The sequence below is a fragment of the Mesocricetus auratus genome, unplaced genomic scaffold (genome assembly GCF_017639785.1).
Source record: "Mesocricetus auratus isolate SY011 unplaced genomic scaffold, BCM_Maur_2.0 Super-Scaffold_100025, whole genome shotgun sequence".
In the NCBI taxonomy this organism is placed as follows: Eukaryota; Metazoa; Chordata; class Mammalia; order Rodentia; family Cricetidae; genus Mesocricetus; species Mesocricetus auratus.
In genome coordinates this window covers 16978536-17003676 of record NW_024429206.1, presented here as the reverse complement: position 1 = coordinate 17003676, position 25141 = coordinate 16978536, and the positions used below count along the sequence as shown (strand labels likewise).

General features: G+C 42.9%; 1 long non-coding RNA gene across 1 annotated transcript in view; it reads right to left on the bottom strand.

Annotated features, from left to right (window-relative positions):
- Positions 1-24628, bottom strand: part of LOC121134037 — a 57478-nt gene extending 32850 nt beyond the window's left edge. Inside the window, exons 1-3 of the long non-coding RNA XR_005871045.1 lie at positions 24345-24628; positions 14718-14885; positions 10417-11175 (exon numbers count right to left, since the gene is read on the bottom strand). This is a non-coding gene — a long non-coding RNA (uncharacterized LOC121134037). The remainder of the gene's footprint in view (positions 1-10416; positions 11176-14717; positions 14886-24344) is intronic.
- Positions 24629-25141: the final 513 nt, after the last annotated feature.

Genomic DNA, 25141 nt, shown 5'->3' with positions numbered 1-25141 from the left:
ATGGAGGAAACAATTCAAACAGTTCAAGAACTGAAAACCGAAATGGAGACAATAAGAAAAACACAAACTGAGGTAATGTTGGAAACTGAAAGGCTGAATAAACAATCAGGAACTACAGATGCAAGCATAACTAACAGGATACAAGAGATGGAAGACAGAATCTTGTGCACTGAAGATAAACTAGAGGAAATAGATTTATCAACAAAAGAAAGTCTTAAATCCAACAAATCCTTAACACAAAATATCCAGGAAATATGGGACACCGGAAAAGACCAATAGAAGAAGGCGAAGAAGCCCAGCTCAATGGTGCAGAAAATATGTTCAACAAAATCATGGAAGAAAACTTTCCCAATCTGAAGAAGGAGATACCTATGAAACTATAAGAAACTTGCCTCCTGAAACTGAGGAGCCTCTGCAGAGCAAAGGCCACAGTCAACAAGACAAAATGATAGCCCACAGAATGGGAAAAGATATTCATAAACTCCACATCTGACAGAGGGCTGATCTCCAAAATGTACAAAGAACTCAAGAAGCAAGTCTCCAGAACACCAAAGGATCCAATTAAAAAGTGAGGTACAGAACCAAACAGAGAATTCTCAATAGAGGAGTCCAAAATGGCCAAGAGACCCTTGAGAAAGTGCTAAATATCCTTAGCTATTAGGGAATGCAAATCAAAACAACTCTAAGATACCATCTTACTCCTGTCAGAATGGCTAAAATCAAAAACACTAGTGACAGTTTATGCTGGAGAGGATGTGAAGAAAGGGTTACATTCCTCCACTGCTGGTGGGAATGCCAACTTGTGCAGCCACTTTGGAGATTGGTGTGGAGATTCCTCAGGAAATAGAAATCAGTCTACCACAAGACCCAGAAATTCCACTTTTAGGTATATACCCAAAAGATGTACCCTCATACAATAAGGACATCTGCTCAACTATTATTATTTGTAATAGCCAGAACCTGGGAAGAATCTAGATGTCCCTCAACTGAAGAGTGGATAGAGAAAATGTGGTACATTTACACAATAGGGTACTACATAGCAGAAAAAAATGGAATCTTGAAATTCTCAGGCAAATGGATGGCACTAGAAGAAACCATCCTGAGTGAGGTAACCCAGTCACAAAAAGACAAGTATGATATGTACTCACTTATATATGGATTTTAGACATAGAGCAGGGCATTGCCAGCCCACAATCCCATCGCCAGAGAGTCTGGGGTGCAGGGAGGACCCTAAGAGAGATATGCATGGTAACCCGGAGAAGGGTTATGGGATGAGATCTCCTAACTGGATTGGGGTGGGGGGGGGGAGAAGGGGAGAGCAGAAGGAGATGGGAGAAAGAGAGAGAGAAAAGAGAAGGGGAGAGGAGGACATGGGAGTGCAGGAAGGTTGAGCCAGGGTAAGAATAGAGGAGAAAAGGATTGGAGATGCCATAAAAGATGGAGCCAGTATAAATTGGAGGAGAGATCTGGCACTAGTGAGATCTTCACAGATCTACAAGAATGACACTAACTGGCATTAAGGTTACCTTAAATCCCCTCCCATGATAATGAGAATGATGACTACCTTATATGCCATCCTAGAACTCTCATCCAGTAGTTGATGGAGGCAGAGGCAGACACCCACAGCTGTGAACCAAACTGAACTTCTGGAACCCAGTTGCAAAGAGGAGTAATGACCAAAGGAATCAAGATCAGGCTGGCAAAACCCACAGAGGCAGCTGACCTAAACAAGGGGGGAACACATGGACCCCAGACTGATGAATGAGGGGCCAGCATGGGACTAATCCAGACATCCCTCCCACTGAACCTGGGTGACAGAGAGGAAGCCTTAGCAATCTGTGGGACCTTGGAGAGTAGAGCAGTATTTATTCCTGGCATACAGATGGACTCTGGGAACCCATACCACATGGAGGGATGCTCTTTCATCCTGGACACATGGGGAAGAACCTGGGCCCTTCCCAGGATGATGTGACAGACTCTGAAAATCCTTCATGGAAGCCCTTGCCCTCCCTGGGGAGCGGAGGGGGGATGGAGTGTGGGTGAGTGTTTGGGAGGATTGGGGGCTGGGGGAGGAGGGGAGGGGAGAGAGGGAACTGAGAGTGACATGTGTAAAAAGTTAAATAAAAATATGAAAAAAGAAAAATATTTAAAGAAAGAAGCTAAAAATATTTATTTTGGAGAGGCTGATGTGATGAATGCAATAAATGTGACTAAACATGAAAGGTAAACATGGATAAAACTGCGTGACCTAGAGCCTCACTGTCCACGTAGGAAAGGCACCCACATGAAGACTGCACAGCAAGAAAGCAAAAACAATCACGTTTCCCTGCCTAACTGTGTGAAAGAGCATGGCGGCCATAATCACACCATTCTGTGTTATTGAGCAGGCAACAGCTCCCCCATCCAACCAGAGCTCAGCTCCCCCATCCAACCAGAGCTCAGCTCCCCCATCCAACCAGACTGCAGCATGGATCAGCAGGGAGTCGGTGATTTCCAGGTGCTCCAAAAAGCATCATTTCCAGGACCCACCTCTGGCTCGCCAGGAATAACTCTAATTTAGAATAAAGCAAAATTATCCTTTTGATGAGTGCAATTCAAAGTTCTCAGTCCAGTGGATAGAACGTAAGACTTTGAGTCAGAGGTCTGTCAGGATTCTTGTGTCTGCCACTAGCTGCCTGTGACCTGAGCCTGATGCATGCCTCTCTGAAACTATCCAATTTCTGTGTCTTGCAGAAGTTAACAAGGGCTCTTCCTTGCAGAGTCTGCTTCATTTGGATCAGAGACCTGCCCATGTGTAAAGTCCTTCTGTGAACTGCAAATAAACACGGACAGCACCACCACCTTTTACAGCAACTGGGGAAAGAGGCCCTTATTCACACTGAGGATGTTCCAGATGTCTACCTGGCATCTGTATCCCAGGGAGGAGAGGAAAAGAGAAAATCGGGAGAAATAATCCACGGGGAAGGGCTGACTCTGCTTAGGGAAGGGTCTGTTATTTTGAGTACACACCTGCCTCCCTTAATGTGACTTTGGGAATGGCAATCATTCTTTTCAAATCCTACATCATCCCTTCAAGCCCTAGTCCTCCCTTCAGGCCCCAGACATCCTCTCAGGTCTCACTCATCCCCTTCGGTCCCCAGTCATCCCTTCAATGCCCAGTCCTCACTTTCAGCCCATAGCCATCCCTTTCTATCCTGACACATGACCTGATGGCAGATCTGAGCCCTCCCTCTGGGTTTGTTCCTTCCAAATCCATAATTTACATTTACTGGAAGTCAAGGTCTTTTGAATATTGTCTCCTTCCTGGGTCAAGCTCTTTGTAAATCAAGTGTGACTGGCCAGTGTCCTCGTGTCTGGTATTTTAGAAGCTCTGGAATCATTAATCATTCCTCAAGGCTGTTTCGGTCTTTGGTTCTGTTTATTAATGCTTGATGTCTACAGAACCAGCTACAAGCTTTGCAGTCCTAGAGTCTGGCTCCTCCTGGAACCACAAGTCATTTACAGCTTCTGAACTATAACTACAAACATAGCCCCCTTTTTTGGATGACACTTTTCCCTTTGCAGAAATGTACAGGACCTTTCTCAGCTAACCATGAAACTGCATACATCTTCCTCTAAAATTATCAGTCCTGCCTCTTCTGCTAACTAATCTAAGCACCATGGTGAACACATACTCAGCCTGGAAGCATGGGAATAGTGGCAGTTTAATGTTGCTATATGCCTGATGGACTCCATTCGGTGACTTGCAACATAAGAACCAGACCTGTGCACCACACAATAGCTACATATGCTTGATTTTCCACAAAGGGATCAGTATTTTATCATTCCTGTGCAAGGCACAGAGAGGTGGAGTAACTCTTCAAAGGTCACACAATGATCCACAACAATGGGGGTTCAAGCCTGGCCAACCTCTCTCCTTGGCTTATTTGTAATGACTGTCTCAATATCGCTGACAGGAACATGACCCTGTTTACACACAAGAAACTGAGCATCAAATGGAGTTCCAAAAACCGTCTTCGTGTGGACAGAAGTTTGCGGTGTAACTCTTCCTCACTTTCCTTCTTTTTAATTTTAGATTGGTTTTACTTTGAGACAGTCCCTTCTTATATAGCCCGACTGCTCTGGACCTCACTAGGTAGCCTTAAACTCAGAGCAATCCTCCTGCCTCAGCCTACCAAGCATTGGCACATGAGCCATCATCAACACACTTTCCTTTATAATCCACATTCTTTCAATCGCAAGGCTTGAAAGCTGTCGGGAACACGTGTGCCTTCCTCAAGAAGTAGGCCATGCTTAACAACTTCTAGGGTCGCATAGCTGGAGGATGGGAGGAAGTGATATGTGGACTCAGAGTTGAGTGGCACTCACTGGCTGTCTTCATGCTGGTTATGCCTTCCCTAGTCTCCTTCTCGGAATCCCATTCTCAGGACCTTAAAGAAGAGCCTCTCATGCTACAATCTGCAATGCCTGCCTTGCCCTTTCTTGGCAATGATGATAGAAGCTTGCAGCCACAGGGGGCAGTGCCACACAGAGGGAATGCAACAGCACGGGCTAGTCATGTGCTCTGATATAATTCTGGTTTAATTCTCGTTTATGGGAAAAATCTGACTGGTTATTTATGGCGCGGACAGAAAGTTTCCTTTAAATAAATCGATTAAAATTAGAAAAAGCAGAACATGCTAAATATGTAAAGCACAGGTGGTATCAACATATGGCTGTGTAATGAAAGTGACTTCATGGCCACTTAGAAATTATGATGCTAATTGGCTTAGGGCAGGGAATATATGTTCAGGATTTTAGTGTCTTTGATACTAACAACTTCATATACTACCAAAAATAAATAAATCCAACCTTTTTATCTATGTCTACAAATGTAGGGTAGGAACTGCCTGATACTAATAGGGTGGTTGAAATCTAGAGTTCAGTCTTTGGTATAAGTGTCTTGAATTGCTGTGAGCCTGTTATCATAGAAGCCATGCTGCAAAATAAAAGTTGGCAATTGCTTTTTTAACTTGGGTTGTAGTCATGCTTGCATCTGCTTCCTCTGTCTCCTGACTGCCATGAGTAGTGGATTGGACCACCATTTTCTTTGTTAGAGGACCTGTTAAGAGGTAACCTTATAACTCTAAGAGGATGGCACATATTTTTGCAAGTGGTTGCTATACCTGGCTGCATAAAAAGACATGGATCTGCAAAAAAAAAACCAGTGTGACACCAAGTGAACAGTCCTGGACTACCCAATAACAAACCACAAGTGCCATGGTCCTGGCATGGATGGTGTTTTAGGCACATTATTAGGTCGGGAACAGGAACCAGAGGCCAGGGTTCTGCTCCCTTTCCAGGCTGGGACCATCCAAGCTGGTTTCATGAACACTTACCTATTTACTCTGCATTAGGATTTAACTAAGATTTACATAAATGAAATGTATGGAATTAAATATGCCAATCCCAGCTCTTGTGAGTCTGATAGAATTATGGGAGAAAACAACAATCCTTCTGTGTTTATAAAGCTCATCAATTTAATTTAAAATTTGAGCCATGACAGCTTTCTTGCATTGTTTCCATTTGACCCCTTCCTTGGAGAGTTTGTGAACTGAAATGCAATCATATTTCATGTGGGTCCTGGGACTTGAACCTGGGTCCTCTAAGAGGAAGAGGAGTCAGTGCTCTTAACCACTGAGCCCTGAAATCATATTTCAAATGTACTTAACTTGATATTTATGTCCATTCAGGTAGTGTGCCTTTATACGTACCCTAGAAATTTAGGTTTACAAAAGACCAAAGTCAGGTCCCTGGGAACTGGTGATGGCAAAGGTTCAAAGGTAAGGAGTAAACCATATTCCAAGAAAATGGCTGGAGGGATGAACCTCAAGCCACTCCCTCCAGACAAGAACACCAGCTCCTAAGATCTGAGCATCAGTGTTCCAAGGACAGGGTGCACTGAATGAAAATGTGTGGGTGTTGTGTCCTCTTATGTGGCTCCAGTTACCACTGCAAATGTTGATTTGAATTCCTATATTCATGAAGTTTCTGAAAATTTTAAAGCAAAAGGAATTTGAACATGGTAAGTTACTACATCTCAGGGCACAGTCATGCAAATAACTTTAGTTTGGTTCCCAGTACCCACAAGTGATGTCTCTAACTCCAGTTCTTGGGGATTTGATGCACATGCATCTCACACACATACACTCAGTAAATAAATAAATGAACAAAAGCCTTAAGCTTAAAAGAAAAGATTAATAGGCACAAAGTGAAATAAATATCTTAAAATAATGTTTTATTTCACAGTTAGAAATTTGAATTAAACCTTAAAAGAAAATATAATCAGAGACTATTTCTGCCTTGCCTCTTTCATCCCCAGACCCAATCCTAATTCTTAAACATTGCAGTGTCAGGGCACAGACAGAATTTACTTTCCTGGACTTGTTAGGATCAAGCTAAATTAAGATGACTCTCCTAGGCTGCAGATGGATTGCGTTCACCTAATAACTCCAGTGAGGCTTCATCTTCAAGGTGAAAGTGTCGCTTCAGTTCAAATAACAAACATATTTTCCAAGGTGTGTTGTTAATATATTTCACCTATGGCAAAGTTGCTGAATAATTCCTTCTTCTATGAAAACAAATCAACCTGTAATATATATTTTATCCCATCTTTTGTTCCCAGCCTCTGAAGATTTTGGCAAGTGAGTCTCACTGACAGAACCTGCTCCAGTAGAAAAAAGCTGGATTTTATCATGATTGTATAGGTCGGATTTAGATTTTTTTATTATTGCCTACTATTACTTTTAAAAACATATTCCAGTGGCCATTGTATACACTGAGGAGCACCGTGACTGATTGCTTATCACTATCTGTAGCCCTTAATGAGTCTTAACCAGTCACTCAAAGGCTTGATTGGTGCTTCTGGAGGGGGGCTGTTGACAGAGCTTTGCCCTCATGAGAAGTATCCCATGCCACAGTGTCACAGCAAGCGAGAGAGCTCTGCACAATTCACCTTCGTTTGTGTCAGTTCCCATCTATGGATTAAGCCAGGATCACCAGCTTCCTTGGCACACTCCTGGGTCTGTGTCAAATCCAGGACTTACACAGTGACAACAAAGTAAGCCAGAAACTAATATTTTATTGTCATCTTCTCTTTCATCCCAACCTCTGTCTAGTTCTCTTAAATATACTATTAACTACCCTCCAGGCATGTCAATTACTCCCTCCATATGCATTCATATCTCTCTCCTCTCCTGCAGGCCTGAACTCTACAAAATGAATCAGAAAAAAAATATTGTAAGATGTTAGTGGGTTACAGTGGCTCATTCTTCATAAAAAATTACATCCTAAGCAGCCAAGATGTTCTGCAAAGGTCAAAAGACCCATAAACACAGAGATGTACAGATCAGGAAGGAAGACAGGGAACGATACAAAGACAAAGACAGAGAGAGACACACACACACACACACAAATAGAGACAGGCACACACCAAGATACAGTGTCACTTACACAAAGAAATACTGGATGTTCACAGTGGGCCAGCTCCTTCAGTCTTGCAGGGAAAAAAACATTTAAACTCATTTATAATCAAAGAAACACACTCTAGACTGTTGAGATGTGATTTATCAAGTTGACTGCAAGCTTTATTTTGTTTTCACATGGAATTTTAGGAAAAGTGAAGAGAAACATATAGACTGGCAAAAATAATTTCAGCGGAAATTTCAGCAATATATTCCAAAAGCACTGATAAATGAATTGTCTCCTTTTATCATAATTCCAAATCTGAACATCAAGACTAATATTTACTTTAGGAAAGAGGAAAAAATAATTTATCAGGGCCACAGGGCAACCTTTCTCTTCCCCACAATGTGCAAAATTTTGACCAGAGAGGGTGTCAGGAGAAGGACGCTGGACATGGGGATCATTCATTACACTTTATCCACAAGACTCTTGAGTGCTAAGAAACAATACATAAAAAGTTAAAAGACTTTAATACAAACACCCTGCCAAGAAAGCAGAGTGAATATTAACCATAGTACTTATTTGGCTTGGAAAACAATCAACTGTGAGCAGCAGGAAAGTATAGCTGGTTGAGAATTGAGGGAGAATATTCTTTTCCCCGTGATGTTCTGTCCACCACAAGGGTGGTGATCCATGACATCACTTGTGTTCTACTGGAACTTTATCTGATCCTCCTATTCTGATCACAAGGCCCTTATTGGCTTCCTATCCTAATTCCCTGGGAGATTTCTGTGGCTTAGGGGGATGGGGGCAGGGAGCTCAGGACCTAAGAGCACTTGCTTTGAAATCAAGAGGACATGAGTTCAATCCCTAGCACATACATAAAAGCAGAACATACCTATGTCAAGGTGGGATGTAGTGGACACAGACTGCTCCTGGGAGTTTCCTAAACAGTCATCCTAGCTAAGATAGCAAATGAAGGTCTTCAAGTTCAGAAAGAGATACTAAACACCCCCAAAAAGGGGGAGGCAATAATACCTGAAAATAACACTTGGGGTGTCTTTGACTTACACACACATATATACATAAATACACATACACAACAATAAATAAGTAAATAGAAAGTGAGATTAAAGGGTGACAAATCGCTGGTGTTAACATGGCAGCATGGATGTATGAGGTGTACATATTTTCCTAATCCTGCAATTAACGGGCTTCTGGAAAAGAGACTACAACCAAATGCAATTTGATTTGGTCATGTAGACATCAAAAAGCAGTCGGTGCTAGGTAAGGATGTCCACAGACCTTCTTGCCCACTGAGACAATCCTCTGACTCCTTGCCCCTCCCTTGACTGTTGCTATTTAACAATGGAGAAGACAGACAACCAAGCATGTAAGTCATGCCTGCTGAGAAGGTCACACTAACAGAGTCAGCAGCTGCCCAGGGAAGCATGTCTGAAGGATTTACAGCCCCATCACCATGTGCAGGATTGTAAACTAGAAAATGATAGCAGGGGTTGGCAAGAAATAAAAATAGAATCAGCTGACCACTTCTGGAATGCTAGCCGGATGGTGTGCTCAAAGGCCCAGGTCTAGGAACTACAGGAGTGTGTGGACCCCTCCCCACACCCACCCGAGTACTGCCTACCTCTCCAGGAGCCCTGCAGCCAGAGGTGATGAGAACTGTGACCAGAGACCAACAAGGATGTCCCCATAAAGGGTCACAGTAGAAGTGAGAGAAGCCGCTGACTGCTGTGGGTGGCTGAGCACCATGCACTGTAGGGTTCTGCAGGAGCCACCTCCCCTGTTGGGGTGAGTGGAAACTGGAGAGGCTGCCAGCACTGTGTAAGTTGGGCCCAGAGGCCAGGCAGACATCTAGTAGGAAGGTGGTGTGCAGGGGAGGCACGTGCCCGCTCAGAAATGCCTGTCTCTCTAGTGTCCTCTCCTGGCAAGGCTTAGCATTGAGCCAGATCACACTGAAAATCCATTCAAAGGGCCCAGATGCATTTTCTCAATGCAGGTGGCAGAGGCTGAGTTTGAGGATGAGAGGAAACATTCAAATGAATAGCACATTCTTGAAACCACTCAAAGTTCTCTAAAGAGGTGAGAATTATCTTAGTGAATATTGAGCAAAACATTCTAAACAAAAAATATAGGTGTGTATATATATATAATTATAATTATAAACCTATTATATAAAACATACACATTCATTATGGATGCTTTAGCATTTTGTTTAATAGAAAAATACAAAAATTCCTAATTACAATCAAATGTGGTGTGTGGATTTGATGACCATCTCAAATACGTCGGAAAAAAATGTCTAAGACTGGGAATCTCTGAAGTAATTATACAGGATAAAATGCAATGAGTTGTATCAAAGATTTCCCATTTGTGTTAATTATAATTACTGTTGAGATAAGCGAGCATTCGATGAAGCAAAGCCACAGGGATTTTAGTACCTGGAAGTGATCTGGAGATTGAAGTGTGGAATCAAGACCCACCCTAAAGAATGTAATAAGATTGCAGAGTATCTACCTAACCCAGATAAATTTTGTTAGTCTCCTTTTGCAACAGTAGGATGTGTTCCTGTTGGAGAAAGGGGGCTCTTGGGGACATAGACTTCTAATAAAGGAGATAAAGGAGTAGATAAGTCAGGATTCTCAAAGGAACAAAGATGACAGGTGTGTGTGTGTATGTGTGTGTGTGTGTGTGTGTGTTATAAATAGGCATATATGAGCTTACAGGCTATGGCCCAAGTAGCTCAATAATGGATGCCTCCCGACAGAAATACTAAGGAACTTATTCAGTTGTTCTTACACCTGAGACTGGGTGTGTCACCAGCCCCAATCTAATTCTCAAGTCCCAGGGAATTCCTCCAAATGTGTTGTCTTCAGTCTATATTGGAATCCTGAAGAATTATGTTCTAACACCAACAAAGGATTGCCTCAGCATCACCATAGATGAACTTACCAGCCAAAGTGAGGGCAGGCAGACAAGAAGCAAAAGCTCCCGTCTTCCATGTCCTTATAGGTGAACTGCCACCAAAAGATAAAGCCCAGATTTGTGTCTTCAAATAACCTGGACTTAAGGTGGGTCTTCTCACTTCAAATGATCCTAGCAAAGAAAATCCTTCACAGGCATGCCATGATACTGAGTTTTAGTTGATTTTGGTGTAGCCATCTGAAACCAACGAAGACTAGTCATTGCTACTGTATCACCCACATTGGATAGAAGACTCCAAGCTGCATGCTTCCCAGGCTTCTCTGAAGTTACTGTCACCCTAGGCATTAACTGCACAAATGACCCCTTTGTGTAGTAGTGGCCATTGGGGATAGAGGTCCATATATTATTAAAACCTGCTTCTACTCCTCTCATGAAAAGAGGAGAATCAACAAACAATTCATCCTGAATGGGAGATGTGTGTATGCCATGAGCATCATAAAATGAATCTGTCATGGAAAGAGGTGACTGGTACTTTGGACTTCAGAATGTGTGCCACACCATCTGTTCAAAGTCCTCCACAATGCTTACTAAGAGGAAATCTGTGTTCCCGGGGTTTCCATTTAATCATACATTAAGCAGGAATCCTCAAGTCAATGGCGGCTTCAGAGTGATGGATGGATCACCCAGGGATGTGTCAGGCTCTGCAAATTAACATATCATGTGCTTTCCAGAAACAAATCACTGGAATGACTGCTTCCTCAAGCATGGCCCATCTGTGGAAGGTTTCTGCAAGGATAAGGACAATTATCTTTTCTTATTATGTAAACACATATTCATTTGAACACTGTTACAGTTTGCTTTCTGTTGCTGTGATAAAAAATATACTAACCAAAGGCAACTTGGGAAGGGAATATCTGGTTTACATTTCAGACCACAGTGCATCTTTGAGGGAAATCAAAACAGGAGTTGAATGAAGGACTAGAAGACAAGAAATAGTACCACACTAGCATACAAAGAAAGACACTACTCAACAATATCAATAAATTGTAGGAAATAGGCCAGTCTCTATCTTCAGACACACTTGATTGTCATCTGATGGATCAAGATGTCTTTCCCAGAGGCCATGGAGTTCCCTGAAAACTTCTTATCAAGCAACCACTTATGAACAAATAACAAACACATACATCACAAGAAATATCTAAAAGTAACCATCCTAGCCAGTTTGCAGTCGTAAGTCCATCTGCGACCAGAGTCCCGGCATTGAACTTCAAGTAACTTATGTATATTTACATTTAGTGTGTGTGTGTGTGTGTGTGTGTGTGGTGTGCTCGCTCGTGCGTGTATGTTCATGCCTGCACATGCATACCCATCACAGCATATGTTGAAGTTGAAGACAACTTTCAGGAGTCAGTTCCAGCCTTCTATAGTGCCCAGGTGTCAGACTTAGGTCTTCATGCTTGGTAGCAAACTTAGCTTTACCCACTGAGTCATCTCACCAGTCCTTAATTCTATTTCACCTGTGTTTACTCATTTTGTGTGTGACTCTTTTATCCAAGGAAATTGCATACCCCTGGCTCATATCCTTTTCCCCCACTCCAATCAAAATGTCCCGCCCCACCCACTAGTTACAAGTAAGAAGTTAACTCAAAGAAAAGCTGAGGTGAGTGGCGGAATAGGGGAGATGATGAGGGAGCCAACAACTCTAGTTGTCTTGTGGAATATAAGCATCCATGTGAGTACAGCCATGCACAAGCACACCATCTTTCCTAATTCCAAGGACAGAAAATATATTTCCTTTGCAGTTAGCTGAACCTTGGACAACAAAATGATCATGCTTCCTTCTTTCCTTTATGACTGGATATTAATTATTTGGATGCTTTTTGATCTAATTGACAGGTCCTACAGAAGTTGACTCAGGCTTGCCACAGTGCCTGTTCTGGATAGATGATACAATGGTTATTGGTTCCAGGCTCTAACCTATGTCATCCTGTGACAGTCAAGGTGCTGTCTTATTTAAGTCATCATCTTTTCTAAGACTCAACTCTCAAAGAATGTTCAGATGACTTGAAACCCTGACTGTCTTTCCAGGTTTCCCAGGCTCAGGGGTTAATGTTGGAAATAGGGTAAACTTTCTATTGGTGTTTCAAAGTAAAAACCCTTTTACAGGAGGATTTCATTACTTATTTGTTTGTTTTTAATTATGCCAAAGTCTGTTTTATTCTAGTTATGGACCACACATACCTCATGAAGCATCCATTACTCCTCAGTGTGCATTCCTGCCCCATACACCCAGTCATTAACATAGGGTCTGGGCTGGTAACTGAGCTAAGCCAAGGATCCCTCCCTAAGGATCTCTGAACTTAACATAATAAAAACCATATTCTTTCCTCCTATTCCAAAGAAATAAGATATATATGTATAGTATGTGTATGTATGTATGTATGTATGCATATCATCTTGCCCATGTGTTTTGGAACTGGAAGTGTTGGAAAGGTTAGAATGACTTTGCCGTTTCTTACTAGGAAGTTGTGACAATACACTTTAACTTTCAGGTCATACCCTATGGCTGCACACTGAAGCTAAATGTTCAGTTCACCCCCATTGAGGCGAGTACATATGAGAAGAACAAAGAAAGCTTGATGCCACACATCTATACTTCCTGGGCAGGAGAGATGTGCTCAAGCAAATTGATTTTCGTTTGCACATTCCCACACGGGAGCAAATGTCAAATGCATTTCCTCCATCCTTCTATTCCATTCCTGTCCTCATGCTCATTGCATTCCTATCTTTATAGTTAAATTTTAGAACTATGGGCCCATTAGCCCCGACTGCCTGCTATAACTCTATTAGGGATTCATGTTTTATTCAGCCTAGAAATCTGGGCATATTGATTTAACTTTAAGTAGTGCATTATTTGATTAGACAAGATGTTTACTTTTTCTTTAATCTGAGGGCTTTGTGTGGCTAACAGACCTTGGTCACGGAAATCCTATAGATTGGTATAAATCTCTGATTTTTCTGTGAACTGGTGAATGAGGTAGATCAAATCTAACCCAAACTGATTCGACCTGAAGGGATACCATCTTTAGCTGGAGAAGGATTTCAAACAAAACTGTCAAAAGTGTCTGCTCCAGGAAGGAATCAGTCTGGTTGTGCTCGGACACAGGAGATTGCTCCTATGAGCCTTTTCTAGACAACTGGATACCCAAGGTACATTTTCATTGATAATGGCACACAGGAACAACAGTCTGCCAGCTTTCCCAAAAGAGAAAACTATTGTTTGGGGCTGAAGAGATGACTCAGAGGTTAAGAGCTCTGCTCTTGCAGAGGACTGAAATTCAGGTTTTAGCACCCCCATGGAGGCTCACAACCACCTGTAACTCCAGTTCCAGGGGATCCAATGCCCTCTTCTGGCCTCACACACCAGGCACACACATGGTACACAGATATACATGCAGGCAAAACACCAATACATCTTTTTTATTTAAGTATAATTTGCCAAATTACCAGGTCCTTCCATCATCTACATGGTGGAAGGAGCCACCACCTTTACCTCCAATTTAACGGGGGAAAAAGGAGAAGGGTGGCTTGGTGGGTAAAGCACTTCCCAAGCAAGAGTGAGGACCTGAGTTAAAATTCCTGGAGCCTATGTAGAAAACAGATGCAGTAACTTGCCTCTCGATTCCCTGTGTTCTCTTATACCAGATTGAAGATGGAAATGGGAGAATCCTTGGAAGTGGGTGGGGCAAATGACCTAGTGTGTGCAGCTGTGAAAAACAGACTCTGACTCAAACAAGGTAAAGACTGACAGCTGAGGTCACCCTCTGACTTCCACAAGGGGGATAAAAACAGCCACGGGCTGAGGACATAGCACAGTACAGTACTTGCCTAGCATTCACGTGCAGGAAGCCCTACATCCCATCCACAGCACTACATAAAGCAGGTGTGGGGTTACCCATTTCTAATGCCAGGATCAGAAAAATGGAGGCAGACAACCAGAAGTCCACTGGGTATAGAGGAATTTTGAGGTCAATCTGGGATACATGAGATCCTGTCTTTTCATTGTCTTTCTGTGTTTTCAAGACAAGGTTTCTCTGTGTAGCTTTTTAGACCAGGCTGGCCTCAAACTCACAGAGATCTGCCTGCAAGTGCTAGGATTTAAAGGCATGCACCACCACTGCCTGGCTTTCATTCATTGTCGTTCAGAAATATTATTGGATATGGGTGACAAGAGGCACAAAGCCCAACAGAACACACATCTTGGCATAGGCTCAACTCAAACTCAAGACCCACTTCCACTGGGCTCTAAAATCCCTCAGAGCCTTTACCTCATTGTCCATAAACTGGAGATGATGTCACCTGTCATAAAAAGTCAGCGTGTCGGTAATAGGAGATAACAGATCTTCAAGGTGTTCTAGGCAACTGGCAAACCCTGGGTGATATCCACTTGAGTCTCTAGTCTCCTTTTGGTCTTTAAGAGGGATGAGGAAGACAACCTGAAGAAGAGAGGTGATGGTGGGAACTGTTTAAAAATCACTCCTGTGTGATGAGCAAAGGGGTCAAGACCAGGCTGGAGAAACCCACAGAAACAGAATAAGGGGGAGCTCATGGACCCCAGTATGATGGATGGGAAACCAGCATAGAACTGTCCCATCAGTTAGGAGGCCTGGACAATCTATGCAGTCTCTGACAGTGGATCAATATTTATGCCCCAGTATAGGAATGAATTTTGGGAGCCCATTCCACATAGAGGGATACTCTTTCAGCCTAGACACACGGAGGAGGGCCTAGGCCCTGCTCCAAATAATGTGACAGATTTTGAAAATCCCCCATAGAAAGTCTCACCTTCCCTGGGAAGCAGAAAGAGGATGGAATAGAGGGTTGGGGGGGGTCAGGGGAAGAGGGGAAGGAGAGGGAACTGGAATTGACATGCAAAACAAGCTTGTTTCTAATCTAAATTTTAAAAAGGAAAAAGAAAATCACTCTTACTAGGGAAATGAGACCAGTCTTCTAGATAGTTAATGTGGCCTTGGAACACAGCTACAGGAGACAGAGGGTTGGGTGGGACCCTGGTTTGCACAAGGATATTCAGTGATGATGGACAGTTGCACTGGCCTCTGTGTGCAGCCATACAATGCTGGATATATATATATATATATATATATATATATATATATATATATATGACAGACCCTCCTTGACATTCTAAATATGACCCAGAGTCATGGGTAGTTTTGTGGATAAAGTAATTGGGTCCCAAACTACCATCGCTAGAAACAGCAAACCGAAGCTGTAGACGCCAGGTAGAGGGATTTTTAAGAGTCCCCAATCATCTTCCGTCTCACTGTAAAAGTACTGAGATTACGGATGTGTGCTATCACATTTGGCTTTATGTCAGTTAGGGGAAACCAAAGTCGTGTCCTCATGTTTGCACAGCAAGTGTTTCACCTGCTGAACTGATCACCCAGGTCATCTACTGTTGAAATGTCACAAAGCTTCTGAATAAATAGTCCTTGTTTTACTTCATAATGGCCTCAAAGAGCAACTTTGGTGACACTGCCTAGTTGGATATTCCAAAGAGGAATAGGAAAGTACATCCTCCAAGTTAAAAAAAAAAGTAGGAATTTATCATAGATATGCCTGAGTAGGATCAAACATGGTATGTGCAAAGTTCACTTCTATCCAGTCTCAAACACCTGCCAAGGGCCTTAGAACTCAACCCCATGGATCGAGGGAGACCATTGCATTTGTCATTTGGGGCTTGGGAGCATCTTTGCTTAAAAATGACCATGTTGAAGACCCTAGAAAATGAAGCCTAAATAGTCAGATGCTGGGAGATCAATGGTTTAATCTGAAAAGAAATAAAATCATGTGGAGCTCAGAAAGTGTGGCCTGAGAAGCAGTGGATAGCACAGGACACTCCGGTTGACTTATTTACCCGGGCATGCTGGTCCTGAGGAAGGTGAAGATGACACTTGAGGGAGGCAGAGAAATTAAAAGGAAGAATCTCTGTGCAGCCTGAATCCTTTTCTTACCGAGAGAGCTCAGTCCATAAGTGGTGGTGCGATTTCAATGGCAAATTAAATCCAAACAGCAATTTAGGTGGTGTAGATAGAAAAGAAGGAGGACGAGCGGGAGCAGAATAACACTGATCATTTTCTGCTGGCCGCCCACACACTTGACAATGGAAACAGGAGACTCCCCTGTTTAATAAGCAGCCAGCCAGGGCTCTGAGTGGTCCCTTGCTTTGTAGTCCTTTCTAATGAGATTTGTATTCCTCCCAGATGCTAGTGCCAGGAATAATGTCTTAGCTCTGTGAATAATAGGTATCAATAAGAATAATAAAAAGGCACCTCGAAATAACTGAATTCCCTGCATTTACTCCTTGAAAAACGTGACTTAATCAGGAGAATTTTCTTCTCTCATTCCTACCTCTATGGATGCAAATAATCTGGACTGAACAAAAATGATTTCAGAGTTCTCTTTACAATGTTCTTTGTGTACCCCTTAATTCTTAATATAAAGAGATTCATATGTAGTCATTTGCACCACACTAGGGGGAAATGAGAGCATGTTTTAATATCTGAAAAGCAATAACTTCAAACGTCTCAGATCTTACTTAAAACAAGTCACTCTGTAGTCAATTCAAAAGCAAGGGGGAAGAAATCAAAGGAATAAGAGCATCTCTGAAACAAACAGCTTGTCTGTGCACATGGGGCTGTGTTCAGTGGGAAACTGGAGCATCTATTAACAGGACGGGTGAAAACACATGCCAAGAACCTCCAACTTTTGCTCTGCCCCTGCCACTCAGGGAACCTGGGACATGAGACATATCACTGCTCTGTGCATTCTTGTCCCCTTCCCAAGGTATAGTGAGGACTGTACCAGGTAAAATTCATGAAGCACTGAGGTCCAAGCCTGGTCATGAGTGTATCAGTCCATACATGCAGACATGGAAGCAACTATGGGAAGAGCAGTCTCAGACACTCCATTCAGGCAGCACAGCACTTCTGGTGCCTGAGACAGGGCGAAAGCTCAGATCAACCCATCTCTAAACCTCACCCTCTTCCTGTATCCAAGGCAGTCATTTCCTGGGATGAATGTGTTTCCCTACTGGACAGTATTGAACTCTCGTCTCAAGGATCTCACCTAAACCTAGCCTCACTTGTGTCCCTTCATCCTGGGTGGGATCTACACTATAAAAGCATGAGGCTTCCAGGAGATCTGGGGAGGAAAGGCCTACTGAGGTAGAGTGGGCCTCAACAATTAGCTTGGGTCAGAAGTTGTAGCACCTTTGAGATTGGGGCAAGAAAATCATTGTGACTCATATCTGACTCTCTCTCTCTCTCTCTCTCTCTCTCTCTCTCTCGGTATCTTTCATTGAATAAAACCAGCTGCTATGTCATGGTGTTTTATCTGGGATTTCCATTGTTGTGAGAAACCACCATGACCAGAAGCAAACTGAGAGGAAAAGGATTTGTCTTCCTTACATCTCCACATCAGATTCCATCACTGAGGGAAGTCAGGGCAGGAACCTGGGGGCAGGAACTAAAGCAGAGACCATGGAGGATGCTGCTTTACTTGCTTGCTCCTCATGGTTTGCTCAGGCTATTGTCTTATACACTCCAAGACCACATGCCCGGGGATGGCACCACCCACAGTGTGTTGAGCCCTCCCACATCAGCCATCAATCAAAATAAAATGACCCACAGACCTCAGTTGAGTTTCTTTATTCTCATATGTGTCAAGTTGACCACTGAAGCTTACTATGATAAAGGGTAATTATCATTTTGCCCTCATTTGTGGTCTTCTTTTATCTCTCTATGTACATGTGGTGTGTGTGTGTGTGTGTGTGTGTGTGTGTGTGTGCGTGTGTGTGTGTGTGCATCTGCCATGGCACATTGCAAAGGTCAGATGACATATGGAATCTCTTTTCAACTTAAAGTGGGCATCAGACTTGTACAGCAAGCTTATCCATCTCACTAACCCTACCTACCATTTCTTTGTTGCTCTGGCATTCACACAGAACCCTCCCTCATCCAGTTCCATAGATGGAGATAAACTCATTTGCCTGGCTAATGGATAGATTTCATTTCACATCTACAGAGAAACCTGCATAGAAATGGACCACACACCCAACTGTGTTCCATCTGTATATTCTTGGTGAAATGGCTGGGAAGAGACACAATCCCCCCTGGCTGTGGGGCTGGGGTGTAACCCCTGCCCCTGCGAAGGTCACTGCACAAAAGAGGCTGCTGAGGGTGAAGCTGATAGAGTAGAAGCAGCACACAGAACAACCAGGTCCCAGGAAAGTCAGTGTCACCCTGCGGCTCTCTTTACAAGTCCTTCTCACCTACATGGTCCAGCTGATCCCTTGTTTGGCTTATGAGAGGTTTGAGCTTTTATTATGCATGGTTCTTAGAGCCTAATTAATGTAGAGAAGCCTAATAGATGTGGCAGATGCTACTCCTTGCTATCCCTTCTCTGCTGAAATCTTCAGTGGTGCTTTGACTCAGTTCATGTAACTCCAAGCATCCTCTCTGGGGACACCCTTCAGAAAGCACACCACCTGCCAATCTCACCATCTCTGCAAAACCAAAGGATGCTTTGGTCACTGAACTCTTCCCAGCTGTTCTGCCTTAACCCAGGCTACACTGCAATGAGGCTATTTCAAAGTCAAGGCTTTAAAGCAAACAGTAGGATAACTTTAAATTTCCATGTGACAACTCAGCCGTGGAGAGACACATGGCCCTTAAGCATTCAGAAGCCAGACTCAGAAACAAAGTGCTTCCTCGGGGCAGGAAAGACTTGGACACACTCACAAATTTTCATTAGGTTTTTAGCATCTCATTACTGCCCTGTCCAGCTGAAGTCAGAAGCCCAGACATTTAATTATTTTAGAGATGAGTTTCTGGGCTCCCTCTTGGTACCAGCATCATTTTATTCGTGTTTCTTTTTTAAGAAGGAAAAGAGTTAAATACCATATCATACCACATAGCAGGCTTCTGAGATCCAGGAAGTTAATAATTTATGGGCAAACAATATAATTACTAAGCCATGAAAGCATAGACACACCAGTTCTTCAGAGAGACATAGAAAAATTAACAGTCCACAAATCCATTGTTTTTCACATCTCCTGTGAAGATTTTCAAAGACTCTTGACAAGGAGAAGAAACTGTGACTTTTTGTTAATGTGGATGAAAACAGTTGTTACATACCTAAGAAAAGCTGGGCTGGGGGTTGGCTTGGTAGACAGGGCATTTCTTATACACATGTGAAGACTGGCACCCATGCAAATGCCAGGTAGACATGCAGTCACCTGTAATTCCAGTGCTCAGGAAACAGAGATGGGAGCTTCCTAAGGCAAGCTGACCAATGCACCCTGGGTTCAGCTGGGAGACCCTGACTCAGCATATAAACCAAGGAGCAATTGAGGACAATTCCTGATGTTAATTCCACAGGCATATATAAAAGAAATGCATGCCCACGCAAACATGTGTGCCTATACACATTCAAACACTCTTAAACACACATATCACATTGTGGTGGTTTGAAAGGAAAAGCCCCCCCCAAAGAGAGCAGCACTATTAGGAGGTGTGGCTTTATTAGAGTAGATGTGATCTTGTTGGAGGAAGTGTGTCACCGTGGAGGCAGGCTTTGAGGTCTCATATATGCTCAAGATACCACCCAGCATCTGAGACCACTTGCTGAGACAAGATATAGAACTCTCAGCTCCTTCTCCAGCACCATGTCACTGCCAGCTGCCCCCTCTGATAGAAAACTGTAAGAATGACAACATCCTCTCGTTGACAAGATCCCTTCTATCATGTCTTGTACAACCCGTGTGGAAATCAAAGCAAGAGCGCATGAGCCGAGAGCTCATCTCAGAGGTTCTGCTAAGGTAGAGCCCACATCCAACATCTACCAGCTGTGTGCATGTGAGAAAGCCAAGCACCTTCTCAATCCCTCTGACTCCTCACCCATCAAACACAGATGTTAGCATTTTCTACCCTGAACGACTACTGTAAACAGAACAGATAGTTCGATACTGTTAACATACTGGCCAATCAGAAACGTCTGTGTCAGAACCACTAAGGGCAGAGGCCGTATGCATTCCATCACTGTATCGCTCTAAGCACTTAGCCAGTCAGCAGTGTGTATGATGTGTATGTTTATGAATGTGCCAATATGTATGGGCACACATGTTTGTGTGGTTAGGAACTGAATCTATGCGTGGCTGTGGAGATCCAATACAGACATTGGGAGTTATCCTGGGTTGTTCCCTGGTGTATGTATTGAGTCAGGGTCTCTCAGCTGAACCCAGACCTCACTGATCAGGCTTCTGGCTTGTCAGCTTTACCTAGGAAGCCACTGTCTACCGCCTGAGCATCTGAGTTACAGGTGATTGGCAGGTCCACTTAATTTACTCAAAACTTTCTCCACCACAATATATGGATTAGAAGTAGGTTTAGAAAAATAACATGGAACTGACAGCTAAACTTGACTTTGGGGAAGATAGAAAATGACTCTAAACATGTATCATGCAAGATCTGTAACTGAAAAATACGTTTTTCTGAAATTCGAACTTCGCTGGGCACTGAGAGTCTCCTGTTTTATCTGGAAACTATAAAGTCTAGATGCTACACATGGCTTGTATACTATTTTCCCTTTTTCTTTTCTGTCTTCTCTTTTTTTTTTAACCAAAATTTAATTTTCCGAGCACTGAAAATAGGTCACACCAAACGGCAGCTTCTCTGAGGACTTTTTTTTTATGAAATTGGGTCTCACAAAATTATTGTTTCTTCCCTTCCCATCCCTCTTTTATGAAAGCTGTGTCTGGCATATGGTACACCCACCTTTAGAACTCTCCATGTTGGGTAGTAGGCTAAGAAGACAAAGAAATTACTCCAGCCAGATGCCGTCTACCATCAGAAACCACCTGGCCCTGATTTCTATCTTAAAGATCCTGGGATTGGCTGGAGGTTGAGTGCCACCTGCATGTAGAGCAGGCAAAAGACCCTTGAGGCAGCACTCACTCTTGCTGCTGATATTTTCATGAAAATTAGTAATTTGTACTCCAGATATTTATCTTAGCATCTACATGGGGACAGGTGGTGCTGAGAATACTGTGTAGTCATTGGGACCCTTCATGGCTCAGCTACAAAAAAGTGACTTCAGGCAGTGTGCCATGGGCTTGCGGGATTGTTAATGCACACTGCGATTTTAAAGTTTCTTCTCTCATGTGTGTGACATGCACATGAGTGTCTGTGCTTGTTCACATGTGTGGCTGCACCCGTGTGTGCTGGTGGTTGTGGACATGTAAGTGTGCATGTGGAGGTCTGGGTTGACTGCAGGACTCTTAATGGACCAACTGCTCACTTTATTCATTGAGGCAGGGTCTCTTAGTTGAATGAAAAGCTCATCAATGTAGCTTTTCTAGCTAGCCATGTTGCTTTCTCCACAATCCATACATCTGTGTTCAGACATGCATATGGGCATGCACATGTGTGCACACACACACACACACACAGGATGATCCCAGACAAATAGACTACCAGGTTTTCAAACCCATGTGAAAATCCAGGCATGGGGCTGGAGAGATGGCTCATTGGTTAAAAGCACTGGTTACTTTTCCAAAAGACCCAGGTTCAATTCCCAGCCCCCACAAGTTGACTCATTGGTAACTCCAGTTCAAAGGGATCTAATAACCTCTTCTGTCCTCTGAGGATACCACACTCACACATGAAGAGCACATATAAATGCAGGCAAAAACATTCATACACATAAAATACTTTTTAAAAAGCTAAGCACAAGCAAGAGTGTGTGCCTACCCAGTGCTGTGAGATGGGAGACAAAGATAGAAGGATCCCTGAACTAACTGGCCTACTTAGTGTAGTTTGAGTTCAATGAGAGACTCTGCCTCCAACAAAAGATTGAAGACACCTGAGGACTAACATTTGAGGTCATCCTCTCACCTCCATAGCCATATGAACATATACCTATGTACATGAATGCACACACACAGAGAGAGAGAGAGAGAGAGAGAGAGAGAGAGATCAACATATACAACTGATGTCAGAAGAATATATTGTGAACCTAGTGGTGGTGGCACACACCTTTAATCCCAGCGCTTCAGAGGCAGAGACAGGCAGACCTCTGTGAGTTCCAGGTCAGCGTCATCAACAGAACGAGTTCCAGGACAGCCAAGGCTGTTACTTGGTGAAACTCTGTCTCAAAACACCAGGGTTAGAAAAGGGCATGTGAAACCAGAATGTGTTGTTGACCAGTACAGTGTATTGATGTAAGCTGTTTTCAGTCAGCCTCCCCTTCTGTGTAGTAAATGGTAGATTACCCCAAGGCATACTCAATAAGATGCTTTACTTGTGTTATAAGAGCCTTCCAGAATATGAGATCCTTGAACCATCCATTCCACTTACACCTGTACATACGTCTCCAGCTTCAAAAGGAGCTGTTAACTTGGGCAACACTGCTTTTTTTATAACAAAGTGTAAGGTGTCTTTTTTTCTTTATTCATAAGAACTTCATAAGCATATGCCATGAAATTGATCATATCCACCCCAAGATCCCTCTCCAACACTCCTCTCATCCTCCCCAATATGTCTAACATCCAACTTCATGTCTTTTGATTTATAACCTACTGAATCCAGTTAGTGCTGCCTATATGCACGGGTGTGGGGCCATCCACTAGAGCATGGGTATCCTACCAGAAGCTATACCCCTCAAGGGCCAATAGCTCCTCAGTAAGGAACTGGGGGAAGATATAGAGGTCCTCCCTCTTCTCTATGCCGAAGTTTTGAGAGATGATCCTGTGTAGGTCTTAGGCAGGTTAACCCAGCTGCAGAGAGTTCATGAGTGCAATGACCTCATTATATTCTGAAGACATCACATTACAGCACTCACATACTTTTAATAAAAGTATTAATATAGTAATAATTTTAATATTTTGATTTACAGTTAAATATCTTTGTCTCTCTATGTACAAATACACTCCAAACACTTGTATTTTTATGGGGTCTGTTTGCTGGTTTGTTGAGACAAAGTCTAATCATGTTGCCTCGACTAACAATCCTCCTGCCTCAACCTCCCGAGTCATGGTATTACAGGCATGCACCATTGGACCTGGCTTTTGCTGGGTTTTAATAAATTCAAGGTATTTTTATTCTCATTGAAATTATTTCTAAATTAATCCAAGTCAGTAGGAAAAAAAGTCAAAATTTTGAATCAACTCACAAAACATTTTATATTCACCAGCTTATAATAGTAGAGTTATAACATCAATAATGTATCTTGCCACTGGTTTAATTAGCATTTTCAGGCGTGGGTAGAAGAACTATTGAGCATCTATACACAAGCAAAAGTATAATCAGAAGATTAAAATATGGCTCAGTGGTTAAGAGCACTTACTGCTCTTGCAGAAGACCTGAGTTCTGGACTTCACAGGCACACACACACACACACACACGTAAAAATGAAACAAATCCTAAAATTGTAAAAGTGCAACCATTTTCAATACAGTAAACTCTATTGATATGAGCCAGTTTCATCAGACTTAAACTCCTACTCTTCAGAGGGAGACCCTGGGGGACAGAGGGAGTGTGATTAAAAGGCTGAACAGCAGGAGATAGCAGATGAAGTCCAACATACACTTTAAGCAGTCTTTGTTCACCAACATACATTCTGTGAACCCCAACCACAGGGCTACCCTTGAAGGACTGCCACAGCAAAGACCCTGCACTGATTGTCCCAGATGGGATCTCAAAAGACAGCGACTGTCTTTGCAATGGCAGTTATTGAAACCTAGCCAAATGTATAATGCTCTCATTAGTTTTGTTTCCAGCAAGGAATGTCCCCTTAAGCCTGCCTTCTGTATTTCTGCCACCTTTACAGCTTGCACCAGTAACGGTTCTGAAATCCCAAGCCCCACGTCTACTCACCTTTGGCAGAATTCATTTAAATCAAATCTTGGCTCAAAGGATTCCAGAATCTTGGCCGGGTCAGAGGCAGTCTTTCCCTCAGCTCTTCATTTTGTATCAATCTGAGCTGATGTCTTAGAAGCATATTTATGTCGATTTATAATTACCAACTACCATTCCAGATTGTCTTTGATGCTCCGAGCACATGGCGCTCAGAGGCAGACAGCAACACAAAAGCATCCCACTTCCTTGGTGTTGGCAACGACTTTAGCTTTTGAGCTCTGGATAGCAATCAAAACACATGAAGAGTGGGAGAAAATCAAAGGGATGTTTTTGAACCATAATGTCTACAGAGCCATCTGGTAGGATGACTTGGGCAACATCTATGACCAGCTAGCATCATCTGAACAATATAGAAGTTAACCTTATAGTCTATAATCAGACTAGATTTCCAAATTCAGCATCCCTGAGAAGAAATATTTCTGTAGTAAAAAAATTTAGTTTATCCCAAAGAGCTACCTTCATGACTCGGGTTCCTGTGAGTATGTCTTGTAGAAACATCCATTGGTTGCCTGGCAGCCATCATGCACCTGCCTCCTGGCTTCCACTGATTGGTTCATATGTGAGGACCTGACACAGACCAGTAAGTCATTTCCTTGTGGAATCTGGAAGGACAGTAAAAGGGTTCAGCTTTGGCCTGTTTGCCTCTTTTAGGAAGAGATGTCCATTCAGGCAGAGCTGGTGAACATTTCTCCCACAAGAGCAGGAAAATGGAAGTGGGAGGGATATGCAAATAAACCAGAGATAATTGGCAGAAA